This window comes from Belonocnema kinseyi, chromosome 1 (genome assembly GCF_010883055.1).
Source record: "Belonocnema kinseyi isolate 2016_QV_RU_SX_M_011 chromosome 1, B_treatae_v1, whole genome shotgun sequence".
NCBI classification, from domain to species: Eukaryota; Metazoa; Arthropoda; class Insecta; order Hymenoptera; family Cynipidae; genus Belonocnema; species Belonocnema kinseyi.
In genome coordinates this window covers 174,885,604-174,897,178 of record NC_046657.1, presented here as the reverse complement: position 1 = coordinate 174,897,178, position 11,575 = coordinate 174,885,604, and the positions used below count along the sequence as shown (strand labels likewise).

General features: G+C 30.8%; 1 protein-coding gene and 1 long non-coding RNA gene across 10 annotated transcripts in view; one reads left to right on the top strand and one right to left on the bottom strand.

Moving 5' to 3' along the window:
• The window catches only part of LOC117175901 (cytochrome P450 315a1, mitochondrial-like), a 584,936-nt gene that overhangs the window by 134,695 nt on the left and 438,666 nt on the right, over nucleotides 1–11,575 (bottom strand). The window lies entirely within an intron of this gene.
• Nucleotides 1–11,575, top strand: part of LOC117175951 — an 80,760-nt gene that overhangs the window by 63,854 nt on the left and 5,331 nt on the right. Inside the window, exons 6-7 of the long non-coding RNA XR_004467554.1 lie at nucleotides 2,395–2,465; nucleotides 2,627–2,777. This is a non-coding gene — a long non-coding RNA (uncharacterized LOC117175951). The remainder of the gene's footprint in view (nucleotides 1–2,394; nucleotides 2,466–2,626; nucleotides 2,778–11,575) is intronic.

Genomic DNA, 11,575 nt, shown 5'->3' with positions numbered 1-11,575 from the left:
ATATGTGGATGTATGTATGTATGTTTTATTTTAATTTTGCATGCTACAAAAATTTTGAAATGTACAACATATAAAAACGAAATTTATTTTTGGACAATCTTTTATTATTGCCTTTAAGGGACAGTTATCGTAACGTATTGCATTGCATAATTTATTAATAAACAAATAAATCTGAGAAGATTCGGCCGATATACATTTTAATTATATCCAGTTTGAATTTTCCCGCCGCTAATTGCAATGTTTTACGAGACCATGAAAGTTTCATGAAACTTTTGAATGGAACGTTTCAAAAAAATTTACAACACGATTCATTGATCATTTCATAGGTTTATTTGCTATTCATCGTGGAATAAAACATCTTCTTTCACATTGAATTTCATCCCTCATAACACGGGACGTTCCGGGAGCGTGCCTGGAACGATCCGCAGGAACCTTCGAAACGTTCCCTGTGCGTGTAAAATGTCTGCTGCTTAGGAACGTTCCAATGGAACGTTACAGGAACATTCCACTGGGACCTGTGGGGAACATTCCATTATTGTTATTTTTAATAAAAATTATCTCGTAAACCGTAAGAGATAGGTAAAAATATATGTCACTTTTGAGTTTTGAGTACCGTACATACTACATTGTAATATGGTATCTATATCATAAACTGGCATTAATTTTGACCTGTCACTTACGGTTATTCGTATATTCATTGATAATAATAACAATAACGATCATTTATTCTTTTAACGTTCCAGTGGAATGTTCCTGGTACGTTCCTAAGGGGGAGACATTTTACACGCTCAGGGAACGTTCCACTGGAACATTCCGAAGGTTTCCGCGGAACGTTCCAAAAACGTTCCTGGAATGTTCCGTGCTCCTAGGGATTGATTCGAAATCAACCAAAATTGAATCAGCGAATCTTTCAACTAAGATTACTTGCGACAAGTGACCAATTTTAAGATGTATTCTTAAAGTGTCTGTCCCTGCATGTAATTTTAAAATTTTTAGTCGATTTAGAGTGAATTTGAAGATATTTTTTTATAAGTTTTTAATGATTTATATTAATTTCAAGAGCTTTTAAACCATTTTTAGGATGCTCGAAGTTAGTAATACAATTTAAATGGATTTTTAACATTCATATTGATATTTGAAGGATAACATAATCTTTTTACCCGGGCGGACCGAAGAACCGAATGGAGCCTGTACAAAGTACCAGTAAAGACCCCATTGGGTACCCATTCGGTTACTTCTTAGAAAACTCAAAAAACAGTAGAATGATCTTTCAAATATTTGAAATTCGGATTCTAAGTTAAAAGTTGCATTAGAAATTCACAGAGTAATCGCAATACTTTTTCTTGAAGCGTTAAAAACTTTAAAAAATAAAATACCTGACATTTACATTAGCCGAAGGCGTCTTCAAGTGGATCTTCTGTTAGTAACCGTTAATAAGCGTTCCGTCGGTAACTTTAATAATTTTGTCTGGATGCCAGCGCCACGCAGTGGAAACCGCAGACAACAACACTGCGATGCAAGTGGGAGAGAATTTTATTTTTAAACTTCACGCGCAACATACCACTTGAGCTATTATGGATCCGCTTTAAGTCACCTTCAGCAGAAGTTAATGACATTTTCTTTAATTTTTAACGCTGCAAAAAAAGTATTGCGATTACTCCGTGAGTTACGAATGTAAAATTTAACGGAGAATCCGAATTTCAACAGTTTAAAAGTTGATCTTGCTGTTTTTTTTGTTGAGTTTTTTAAAAAAGCCAACGAACGGTGACCCCACGGGATCTTTACAGGCACAATGTAGAGCCTCCTTTTGGTTCCTTCGGTCCACCAGGGTATCGTTTTTAAAATATTTTATGGATTTTTAAAAATTTCAAACAACTTTATTGGATTTCTAATGTTGGGACTTCTAATTGACATCTTAAACTTTGTTGTGGTGTTTTACTGAATATCAAATGCTTTATTATTATAAAAAAAATTCACTATGTCTTTGAAATTTAAGGGATTTCAAGTAATTTTTAGACTTTTATCATTCAAAACTTTTTCATGATTCTTTCGTGATTTTAAACTTAAACTTCAATTTTAATACTTTTCAAAAGTTTGAAAGATATTTCATTCAATTATAAGATGTGTTATATCACATTTACATAAAAGTGTACGTGATCAATGGGATGAACATGGTGGGGGTTTCGCCAAAACTATATCTTTTTTATAAAACAGATTTGGGGTGATAAAAAATAGTAAAACGGTGGTCAAGTGGAATATAAGTGACTCTTTATCACTGTTTAAAGTGCAAATTTAAATCAAGGTATAAATTATCTTTACACTTTTTATTTTATAAGTTAAGTAAATATTATATAAACATTTTTCTTTACATGTTACAACATACCATCTTTATAGTTTTAGGATTTTTTTGAAACGTATATCAAGTCTTCTTGGCAGATACTGAACGGTAGCAGATACATTATTATGTAAGTATCATTTGAGGTATTCACTTTTAAAAAGTTAATAGATAAAATAAATAATTTAACTACACTACATGAGTTTATTTTTACAAGTAAATTCGTGGATGTAATTTCAATTTCATTAAAAACAATTATATCAAAACATATAATTCATTAATTATATGCAGATAAAAAGAGACACAAGTAAATATGAAATGCAGATACAAATGCAAATAAAGATTAAATCCAGATACAGCTGCAAGTAAAGATGAAATACAGATATACCCTGGCGGATCCAAGGAACCGAATGGAGCCTCTAGAAAGTACTCACATTCACAGGTATTAAAGCAATATCACTTCCACAAGGAAAGACCTGCATAAAACTTTCGCTACGCCAGTTCCTTTATTTTCTGATTCCATCTCCCGTATAAAAACTCAATCTAAAGATGCTCAATACTCACGAGAAATTGATATTTGTATTTGGGACGATGCTCCAATGGCGTCAAGGCATGACTTCATGAATGTTGATTCACCACTTGGTGGAAAAATTATAATTCTTGGCGGAGATTTTAGGCAATTACTGCCTGTGGAAACTCATGCAACTCGCAGCGAATTAGAAAATTAATTCATTAAATTTAGTTCATTTTGGAAACATTTCTCTATATTTTCACTAATAGAAAATATGCGTACTTTACCACAAGAAGCAGAATTCGCGAAGTATTTATTGTCTGTGAAGATGGTACTTCAAATGACAACGAGAATTACTTAATAGCCCTAGAAAAATGTATAGCTACTAGAACCGATGATATAGTACAGACAATGTTTAATAAACCTAGCAAAAACAGATATATTAACAGTATGAAATGTTGATGTTGAAGAAATAAATTACAGAGTCGTGGAGCGATTGGACAAAACCACAGAACGAATTTATACAAGTTTAGATAGTGTTGACATTTGTCATAATGGATATATAAATGATGCAATACTCCTAGAATACTTGAACACATTGAATCCGCCACCCCTTCCTCCTCGTGAATTACGTTAATAAACACTTGTATTGTTATGGTAATTCGTAATCTTTCTATTAACGAAGGTCTATGTAATGGCACACGTTTGCAAACAATCGAACTTCCAAGTAATCTTATACGATATCGCATTTTAACATGAGATAAGGCAATGGACATTGTCTTTATAAATCGTATTACATTGTATTGTGAACGACAAAGCTTTTGATACTATCGGGTTACACTGTTAGAAAAAAGTCGCTCAATCCCACCGATAAGTGAATGTTTTTCGCTCTGCAGCTGAAGCGTGTTATCCCACATCTCTATAGGTGCAAAGTTTGGTGTTAAACGTGAAAGCGTACCTTTTTCATCTCAGCCAGTACAACTATTGACAATGCTTGCATCGTTCTGGTGTTACATGTTGCGTAGTCCAGCCTCGTTTAGAGCCGAAATTGCATGAGCAAGAACCCGAGCCCCTCTGACTTCACAATTCGTTTTCGGTGGCTAACTGGCTATTAGGAGGAGTTTCTAAGTAAACTGAATTTTCCAGGCTGTCAATAGAATGAAAGTTCATGCAAGTTTGCTATGTTATATCAATAATTAAAGTAAATTTTTCACTGCAAAAAATTAATTTTAAGAGATTATTTTAAAACATTTGGAAACATTAAAAAATATTTAAATAATCGAATAAATTCAAGAAATATTTATTAGAATTAATAAAATTCAAAAATAATTTAAACTTTAGAAGAGTTTTAGAATGTAGGATAAACTTATTTTAAAAACAGAACAATCTAAAGATTCTTGTAGAAGAAAAAAAAGATGCCCCTTGAAATTGTGTACAATTGTCAGTCTTTTCAAATAAAATTCTAATGATTTTTTAAAAATTACTTTCAGCACATTTCTTCTCAGACCGAATCCCCGCTTTTAATCGCAAGAGATCCAATTATTTTCAATAAAAATAAATAATGAAATAAATTTGGAAAAATTCAAAAAGAAGATATATCCCTGTATGCTTAAAGATATTACTTGCTTACTTAGAATAATTTCTATGCAATTTAAAAAAAATTATTTAAAGTACATATAAAATTAGTTAAATTATTTCTAAAAATTGGAAAAATTTAAGAATTGTAGCCTTAAAATGCACTTAAAATTTAAGATTTTTGTATTTAATTTGGATCAGATATAATATATATTTAAAATAAATAACTTATAATAAAAGTTCCTCCGGTGTGAAAAGTAAGGGAATTGACGTCAATTAAACATTCATAACTAATTAAACATTTTTATTTTTCCCTTAAGTACAATAGACTTATCATTTGATAAAAATGGTGTGAACATTTATTTTTGAAGGTGGTGTGGAAAGGAGTTTTATTAAAAAATGTGTGGGATTTTCGAACAGACAACTGAATGAATTTCTGACCTTCCTTATTTTTATTTTTTAAGTGCATATTAATCTGCTTTATGTTTAGGGGAAAATTATGTGCTGAAAAACGATAAAAGAAATACATGTTTCTAAAACTGGTCCATAAGATTAAAGCCAAATCTGTAAAACCGTTTGTTAATATTTTTGGAATTTTTTTGTATAATTTGAAAGGCGATTTTACATAGTATTTAACCAACTAATAGAGATATTATCTTAATTTCACGGCGGTTTTTTGTACCATGTTTGACCCTAGGACAGAATCAAGGAAAATATTCTAAACGTATGTTCCTTAGTTATTAAGATACTATACAAAAAGGTACTTTTAGAATGGTTTTCTCCTTTTAAAATCACGAGATATTTCTTAATAAAGTAAAATTTGTTAAATTCATTTTACAATTATTCACAATTACAATTATTTTACAATGGAAATCTAATTGTAAACGCTAAATTTTGTAATATTCAGATAAGTATCTTAAGACATTAAAGGTTTCGTAAAGTTTTCATATATTAAGAATTTCTGAAGTTGAAAATTTAACGATTTTTTGTTGAAAATTCGCTTTCTTTTAGTTAAAGAAATATTTTCTTATACTGAAAATTTAACTGTATAAGTTTTAGATCAAAATTTTTTTATTTGAAAATTAAACAATTTTGTTGAAAATATGATGTTTTATTTTTGCTTGAAGATTGACCTTTTTCAGTTAAAAATGAATCTCTTCTTGGAAGAAACTTATTCTGCTTGTTAAAAATTCATCTATGTTAAATAAAAATTAATTTCTTTGTTTGAAAATGAATTTTTTGATCCAACTTTTTTTCTTTTGGTATAAAATGGTTGACAGTGAAACAATACAAAATTCTTAACAAATTGTTACAAGTTTTAGTTATTTTGAATCGTTTCAAAATTTCTAAATATGTCCTAAACTTACTCAAATTGGAAAGCATATTCTTCTAACCAATATAAACTTTAAACAAAATTGTGCAACAAAATTGCGCGAGAAGGCTCGAAGAGAATTAAGTTCTTGATTTTTTCTAAAATCATATATAACATGTTAAAATTGCGAAAAATTTCTACACACTCTTTGACACCCCTTTAAAAAATATTAAACTATTTTGCAGAAAATTAAATTTTTGATCTGAAAATGTAACAATTCTATTTTTGGTTAAATACTTATTTTCTAGTTTTAATATTCATTTTTAAAGTTGAAAATTTAACGATTTTGTCAACATTTTTTTTAAATAATTTTTTTTAGTTGTAAATTCATATTTTTTTAATAGACAATAATTGTTTTCGTTTAAAAATTGATGTTTTGGTAGATAATTCAACTGTTTTGTTGAAAATTCGATTTTTCTTAGTTGAACAAATATTTTCTATTACTGAAAATTGACCATTCTCAGTTAAAAATGAAGCTATGTCTATGTATAATCAAAAGTGAAATAATTTTTATTATATTAAAAATATGATTGGTCAAAGTTACCCTACTTTTGAAGGCCAATTTCTCGATTTGTAATGATTATATCGAAAATTGTATGTCACATAACAGTAGATAAAGTCTTTCTGAAAAGATAAGCATGTATGAAAGAATTATTGCTTTTAAATAAATACTAAAAAAACATACATAAACGAAAAGCATTTTTGGGTTAAATTTAAGGCAAGTAACTACCGATCCTACCGGCCAAAGGCTAGGGAGAGCGTTAGGCACGCTACGCTGTTGTAGTCAATGCAATGATTTTACCTCTCCCCGGAAAGTTGCAGGGCCCGTAAGGTCACTATACCCTGTTCGACGAGAGAACGAAATCGGCTGCGCAGTTTTTTTCGTAAGGGAGGCGTCGACAAATTTTTTTCTTCGGTGTGCAGCCCATCGGTGTTAAAGGGAAACACAATTTTTTCAAATAGACTGACCCAAGTTCTCCCTGAAAGTTTTTATAACCTTCGTAAGGGCCACCACTAAACCCTTGTCCTCGGGGATCCTACGCCTACATTTCCCTTTCTTTGACAAACTGCGTGCAGAGAACGGAATATCGTCTTTTTGGAATTTCGTTCTCTCGTTGAATAGAGTACCTACGCAAACTGGAATTTACATCTGGCACCATTCTCAGAAAAACCTTCTTGGATTCATTTCTGAATTTTTTCTCTTTAGGCACCAATGAAATGAACAAAATTTTTAAGTTGCCAAAAAATATGCTAAAAATACTACTTTGATGCTCAACGGATTTGGGCGTTTCTTGAAATTCTGATTCAAATGATACATACTTTTAGGAGTCACTTTTCGCATGAAAAATTGAATGTAATAATTCTTCAAAAGTAGAGTAACTTTGACCAAGCCTATTTTTGATATAATAAACATTATATCACTTTTGATAATACATACACATAGCTCGTTATTTTCCTAATCCAGGCATACCACATAAGTCATATTTTTTACAATACTTTCGGAGAAATTACTCCTAAACGACGTGTCTCACAACTTTTTTTGAGAATTATTTCTCCCAGAAGGGATTCTGCAACTAAAGAATCAGAGTGAGTTGTGAATTTCGTAGATAGACAATAGGATCGTGCAATCAAGTGTTTTCAAGAAAATTTACAAATATGGAAAAAGTAATTCAATTGGGTATAATTGAACGAATTTAGAAGAACTCAAAAAAATTAAAAGAACTGAATAGAATTTAAGATAAATTGATAAGATTACAAGGCGAATTCCAAATGAATTGTAAAAAATATTTGAAAATCTGTTCAGATGTTCACAAACAATTCTGTGAAATCCATTAAAATTTTAAAACTTCATAAAATTATGAAAACCCTTGGAAATCCCTTAAAACTGTTGACATATCCTGAAAATGCAATAGAATATTTAAAAATATCATAAAATATTGAAATTATATTTTGCGAATGCATGGAAAATGTATTGAAGTACATTGATAGTTTTTAAATCCCTCAAAGTCATAGGCAACCTTTAAAAATCTTATTAGATAATGTTAAATATTTTGAAATATTTTAAAACCTCGTACTTCCTGTAAAATCGATTCATATTTTCAGAAATTCTAGAACATTTTTTGCCCTAAAGTAACGCAAACGCTTTAAAATTACATAAAAGTAATGAAATTAATAAAACAATGCCTTTGAATGTTTTCAAATTACGTAAACTACTTCCAAGTAAAAAGCTAGTGAAAATGTCTTTGAAGTTTATAAAATAGCCAAAAATCTTGAAAATTTCTTCAAATTATTGTAATCTCTTTCAAAGTTCTCGGAGTCTTTATAAATTTATCAATTTTAAACAAGTCTTTAAACCACCCAGCGATTAATATTTGTAAGACTTCAAGATAATTCAAAAATAGGTATAGACGTGAAATGGATTGTGATTAACCCACGAATTAATGTATTGAATTAAAAGTCACTAATGTTATTTTTACAACATCCTTATGTAATTTATATATATATTTGAAGTCAACTTTGTTTTACAACTACTTTTGCAACTGACCATCAGCTCGTTCACCTGACGCACGCCAATTTATGTCCGATTGAATTAAATATGATAATTTCAAACTGCACATTTTATTTGTTAAAATGTACTAAGGACATTTTTGAAGGTACCTTTTTCAAACCACCCTATTATGTATACAATCCATTATTCATAATTTTAGTATAAATAAATTCTATAAATTTTAAACAATTCGCCAGCCTAACGCAGCAATGTTTTACAAATAAAATGTTAATTAAAACAAATATCGCCTTGTGATAATTATTTCTAAAATTTTAAAAATTAATAGGCTAGATCCTTCATGGAAAACGTATGGAAAAGTCCGCCGGAGGTTTGCCAGTACAGAACAGGTACAAGGCATCATTGTGAAGCGTTACCAGCCAGTACTGGCCGCGTTTAGATGCCCAGTACTGTGACTCCGGCAATCTGTATTAGGCTTGCACTGCGCCATTGGTGTATTTCCATTGGTGTATGTGGTATGCCTGGATTCGTAAGTAAATAAGGTAAAAGCAATATTTGTCAAATTTTCATAATTCATATTGATATTAAAAACCTACTTGGCCAAGTTACCCTAGCATTAAGTTAAAAAATAAAATGTGTATTCAATCAATATTACTGAATACTCATTTATTTTTATACTTAATACTCAGCGAATATATTAAAAACCATCCACGTGCCACTCCAAAATATTTAAATATTATTATTTTGATTTATTAATAATAAATACAACATTTTTATTTTTTAACATTTCAAATAAGCGCGCGAACTGCAACCAATGAAGCGTCTTATGCCTTGCTGTCTCAACCCGGGTATCGCGACCTCTATATTTGTTGCGTTATTACCGGCCAGACTCAAAAATAAGCGCGGATACGTTTACAAATCAAGACCTATGAAAATACGTGTTAAAAAAAAGTTTATGCAAAGAAAAATAATTGTAAGTGTCCAATTTCACAATTTATTTAAAGGAAAATTATTTTCTACAATTGATGAAAATAATGTCGAGTTTAAAATATAAAGGAATACTCTCAGAGGCGAAAGAGAGAGAGAGAATAGGCGACTTCTAAATTCAAAGGGAAGTCAAAATCTAACTTCGAACTTTTCGGGCTTGAACTTCTGAGGCCTACGAGGGTCTATAGCAAGAGTTCCAACTCCTAAAATCCTACTTTTGGAAGTTTATTTTAACCAATCGAAATTTTGGGTCCTCCCTTTAGAGGAGGACCTTGGATTTAAGAAAACCCAATCAGAGTCAGAGTGACTATGTGCTCTCTTTTCCTAACTTTTCATGGGATTTCTTTATTGCCCTTATTAACCCTTGGGGTCGTGCCCAGCGGTCTACCACACCCACTTGAAATTTGAAGTGCCTTCGCTCTTAGCATTTGGGGTTGTTATGACAATTTAAAAGTCGTAAATGTCAGACCTAGGGAAGGAGATTGTCAAAAAGAATAATTTTAGTTCTACATATTTTTGTTGCTGAAGGTTTGCGTGCACTTTAACAGATTTTTGGGAAAACTGTCATGGATTTTTCAAGATGTCTGAACATTTGCTATTTTATTACCGTTATAATTTGAAAAAACGTGAGAAACTATTGAGTTGAAAACTATTTTACTTCTTTTTGAGATCCTCCCTTCCTTCTCCTTTTTTTGGAATACCAATTAAATCGTATTTTACGATCGAATAAGTACCTAAACTGCACATGAACTGACATTTGGATTACAAAGTTAACGTTTCCCAGGGAGGGCATTTAAGAGAGATCAAAGGTTGCATATTTGCCTTTTATGAGATTTTTACATATTTTTAAAAGTGAACTTTGAAGTAAGTTTGTCTTGGTGGTGACTTTTATATTGAGGATAAAACATTATATACTAGCTTAATTCTAGGTGCGTTCCTTTTCTGAGCTGAGAAACAGACTTTACCGGTTCTTTTGTCAGTTAGTCACATTTGTGACTTTTATGACTGAATATAAAATAAAACATTATATACTATCTTAATTCTAGGTACATTCTTTTTCTGAGAAAAGAAACAGACTTTTATGGTTCTTTTCGCAGTTAGTCTCGCGTTTGTCTCTTTACTTTCCTCTTCCTCTGCTTCTGCCTTAATATAAATAATTGCATTGTGACGATTCGCATGCGTCACATACACTGTGTCCCCCAGACCAGTGTCGCGTGCGGTACTGCCGCTCTCGCTTCCCCCACCTACCGATATCACCACCTTGCAGACGTCCCACAAGCCACACTGCGCACGCGCCTTCGCGCCGCGCCCTGGGCCAGAGCTGCCAGATCGTGGATGAAATTTACCCCCACCATACCTACCGTTTGAGAGTCACAAAACAGAAGGTGCATGATTACCACTGTGAGTTCGTGTGTAAGCCGACAATGCACGATTCGACTTCGGTTTTCTGCTGTACGATGATTGTCGATCTGATAGCTTCGGAAGAATTCGGTGGTCTTCTATTTACATCTCGATCCTCATTTGAAAGAAATGGAAGAAACTGGCGAATTTAATGTTTCGCGTGATTCTTCATTTCAGGCATGAGTCAATTTTGAGGTTATGTTTTTCAGGCGTATATATTATGAGTATTATTACTATTGTACACATTATTAATGTTAATATTATAATTATAAAATATAACATTAATTTTAATTAATAGTTGACTAACTTTCAATACAAATAGTTAAATTTTCAACTAAAACAATTATTTTTCTGCAAAAAAATTTGTTAAATTTGTCTTTAATAAAATATTTAAATTTTTAAACAAATAGTGAAATTTTTATCCAAAAGGCTGAATTGTATAAGAAAAAAAGGCATTTTTAATCAAATACATGAACTTTGCACACAAGAAGTTTGTTTTCCACGAAGTATAATTTTCTTGTAGTTTAAAGAAATTAATTTTTAAACAAAACCAAAAAAAAATTCTACAAAATAGTCAAATTTGCAGAAAACAAATTTTGTCAACTAAATTGATAAATCATCAACCAAAAGAAAACTAGATTTTTAACAAAGCAGTTCCACTTTCAACCAGAAAAATTGAAAAAGAATAGTTGAAATTCTTTGAAATTTTTTTAAATTATTGAAAATATTTGAAAATTCCTTGTAATGTTTTAAAAGAGCCTAAAATATTTAAAATCATTTAAAAAGCTCTTTAAATTTTACAAAGCTCTTGAAAATTCCTTGCAATTTTAAAAATACCCTAAAATATTTTAAAACTTTTAAAATCTCATTCTAAATTATTGAAATCAA